Source organism: Lathyrus oleraceus, chromosome 4, assembly GCF_024323335.1.
Source record: "Lathyrus oleraceus cultivar Zhongwan6 chromosome 4, CAAS_Psat_ZW6_1.0, whole genome shotgun sequence".
Classification (NCBI taxonomy): Eukaryota; Viridiplantae; Streptophyta; class Magnoliopsida; order Fabales; family Fabaceae; genus Lathyrus; species Lathyrus oleraceus.
In genome coordinates this window covers 13,732,831-13,736,703 of record NC_066582.1, presented here as the reverse complement: position 1 = coordinate 13,736,703, position 3,873 = coordinate 13,732,831, and the positions used below count along the sequence as shown (strand labels likewise).

Genomic DNA, 3,873 nt, shown 5'->3' with positions numbered 1-3,873 from the left:
CTAAAACCTAATTCACACTTTCACACATGCGGCATACTGTCATACCCCAATTTTGTCCGGGCATTTTAAAAATTTCATAAATTCGATTTTTATTCCAGTTTACATCATATGTACAACATAACACACATTTCATCATGAATAACACATAAAATATCAGTCGGAATAAATTCTTGAAAATACAGACAAGTTGGTTAAATCGTTCCTCAAGTACGGACAAAATCAACGGATAAAAAGTTTCGAAATCAAACTTGCAGACGTCAGTATTATTAATCTACGGTTCACGTAGTTTACTCGGATATGCTCGTTATATTTTTCGACGACTTCTTCAGCTGCATTTTAATCCGTTTGAGCCTGTTAACCGGTGAAAATTTATTTCAAAATTAAAAGAAACGCTGTATTTTTTCAAAAAATATATTTCGCACTGATCATTTTAATGTATCCGATTTAATTTTTTTAGCAAATTTTCGCCCGACTTTTATTCATTTTTAGAAGTTTTAATTTTATTCTCTCGCCAAAATATTCGGATTAAATAAATAGAATTTTCCATATCCTTATTTTATTTTTATCATACTCATTTTAGAAGTTGGAATTTTTATTTGATTCAATTGATTTAAATTATTTTAAAATGATTAAATCATATAAAATATTTGCTTCTTAGTGTGCTTCTTTGAATGAATCTTGATTGTTTAGATCAAGATTAATCAACTATCCTTATCTGCAATCCATGACCATTTCTATTATCCAACCATAAAAAGAGGAGAAACTAAAAAGAAAAATAATAAAAAAGGCCTCCTTTTCTTCTGCAGAAAAAAAGAAAACTTTTCATCTTCTCAAGGAGGCGACACATACCCTCTTCTTCACTGACCTCACAAACTTCCGCCATTTCCTCTTCGCCTCGATCTCCATCTCACCGCGGACAACCACCTTGTTCTTCATCCAAAACAACCCACCGTACTGGTCGTCCTCCGTCGTGTATCTTTCTCTTCTGATCCACACCCTCTTTCAACCTTTGAATAATGCCGTGAAACCTTAACACTTCCTCCATTACCGGCGAAATCCTCGAATACTCTCCACTTCAACCCACCTCGCAACAACCATCACCAACATCCGCCGGAAATCTCCACACAACGACCCTCCATTTCAACTTCCGACGACCTCTCCAACATCCGCCGACAACCTCCGCCATCTCAACCGCCGGCAACGCTCCAACCACTTCCGGCGACGTCCACTCTAAGCGGCGCAATCCCGATCTATATTTACGTAAATGTGGTTATCTCTTCCTTTGTTTTCAATTTTTTCTTTTTCTCATTTTAATAAATAAATTATTAATTGGTATTATAATTTGATTTGTTTTAATACTGTAAGTTTAATGAAGTATCATGATATATAAATTGGATTTATTTATAACGTTGTTTTGTTTTAGGCTTAATTATATGTTAATGAGATATTGTTAGTATTATTTAGGGTTGGTTTTATTATGGTTGTATTTAGTTTTAAAAAATGGCTTTTATTTTTATTTTTAGGTTAATATATTGGTGGAACAAATTTTTCCAGGGATTGCGTTACAGCTTTTCCTTATTCTTTTTACTCCTATTTTGGATGATCTGCCATGTGTCCTAAGTTAATTCCCATGTGTAGCTGGATAAAACATAATAATGGATGGTAGAAGTTTAATAATAATGCTGAAGTAGTGCCATTTTTTCTCGCCGATTTTGCCGCAAGATCATTAGGCTAGGTATGCTTCTCCGTTCAAATTGAGATTTGCTGTATAAATCCTAATGTGTTGTTCAAATTCACTTTAAATTATTCTTATATGTTATTATTAATGTTTACATGATTAAGTTTCATTTTCATAAATATTTATATGATGGGGTTTCACTTTTTATAAATATTTATATTATTGAGTTTCATAGTTGTTATAAATATTTAATATTTTTATTAAGTCATCTTATGAGTTGATATAATATTTATTTTTTTTATAAAAAAATATTGTAAATAATATGTTAGTGCCTCTGTTTTGATTTATTCTTAAATGGAGTAATTCAATTTATCCGCGAACACAAACTTGAAAACTCGATCCGATATCGAGTATTTTATTGTTATTCAAATCAAATTAAATACCTAATCACAATCAAATACTATTTCATTTAGAAATCAAAAGGGGGATGGTTTTGAGTTTTCAACTCCTCTCCTCGATTATTTGAATATGAGTTCTCTTACTCAATTAGTCAAATAATCGTCATTTCTAACTCTCCCAAACTTAACCTAATCAAATTATTTTCATAATAATGAAATGAAAAGGGAGATGACTTTGAGTCTTCAATTTTTCTCCTCGACTATTTGAATACAAGTTCTCTTACTTGGTTAGTCAAATAATTGTCGTTCCTCTACAAACTTCTAAACCCCGATTAAATCAAATTATTTTTATAATAAGTTAAATGAAAAGGGAGATGACTTTGAGTTTTCAACCTCTCTCCCCAATTGTTTGAATACGAGTTCTCTTACTTGGTCAGTCGAACAATTGTCATTTTTTCGTAAATTAATAAATTAATCAAATCATTTCATGATAAACTATATGAAAAAGGGAGATGGTCTTGAGTCTTCAATTCCTCTTCTCAAATGCTTAGATATGAGTTGTCTTACTCAGCCCTTCGAGTACTTGTCGTTTATTCTAAAATACATCAACCATACATAACCCTATTTCATAATTGCCCAGATGAAAAAGGAAGCGATCTAGATTCTTCTATTCCATTTCCCGATTATTAGGATACGAGTTGTCTTACTCGACTATCCGAGTATTCATCATCCATTCAAAACACCTTAACTATTATTAAACCCTTTTACAATTAAGGATGAAAAAGGGAGATGGTCTAGAGTCTTCTATTCCCTTTCCCGACTGTTAGGATACGAGTTGTCATACTCGACTATCCGAGTAATCATCATCCAACCAAAAACATCTCAACCAATCAAAACATCCAACATATTAATCCAACTTGTCACCCCCGTGTGACCAAAACTCTTTTCAAAAAGAACACTGTTAATCCTTTCTAATGTGCATAACAAGCTAGTGCTTAAGCCTCCGTCGAGAGTAGACAAGCCAGCGTTTAGCCTTTAGAACGCAATCTACGCAGTTGTTCATAAAAGACACCAACCAACCGTAGTTCCCCGAACTACGAATGCTCTGATTTCCTTATTACACCATAAGGATATGTAGGCAGGAGATTGTTGTATCTTCGCGAGCACACTAATAAAAAACCTCCCATTTCCCTTTCTTAGGTTCCCTTCTGTCGCGGCGGGATTTTTCACGAGATTAAGTATTGATTGAACTTAACCCGTTTGAAAAATATTTTAAATGCAAGAGTCGCCACCGTCTTTTATTTTATCCAAAAAGAGGAAGGGAAAAATAACGATAAATCCCTTTAGAGTTACGGGTTCGGGGGTTGGTTATGCAAAGGGAAGGTATTAGCACCCTCTACATCTGTGGTACTCCACAGGAACCTTTTTGCTTATGTTTATGTGAATGCTTTGCTTTTTTCGCTTTGATCGTTTGATTGGGGAGATGAGAAAAGAACTTGATTTTATTGTTTTTGGACTCGATAAAGTCGTAGACTTCATGCCTACGTATCTCCAAGGCGCAATGGAGAAATCAGAATCCACGTAGTTCTCCCAAAAGAAAAGGGGAAAGTCTGTTTTGTTGATTTTAGATTGGCGTGTCTTGCCATCTCTTGCTCGACCTAGGCGGGAGGCTTCGAGACTAACACGTCTTTTTGAAAATGTTTTTAAACTGAAAAGCCAAAGTTGGCAAAAGATTTGAATGAGCCTAAACCCTGAAACAATAAATAAATGGGCTCATTATAAGGAAGCCCAAGAGTA

At 34.0% G+C, this 3,873-nt stretch overlaps 1 long non-coding RNA gene across 1 annotated transcript; it reads left to right on the top strand.

Moving 5' to 3' along the window:
• The first annotated feature begins 683 nt into the window (after positions 1 to 683).
• LOC127135100 (uncharacterized) lies at positions 684 to 1,812 on the top strand. Its single transcript, XR_007808416.1, has 2 exons — positions 684 to 1,266; positions 1,524 to 1,812. It is a non-coding gene; the product is annotated as an uncharacterized LOC127135100 (long non-coding RNA).
• The last annotated feature ends 2,061 nt before the right edge of the window (positions 1,813 to 3,873 follow it).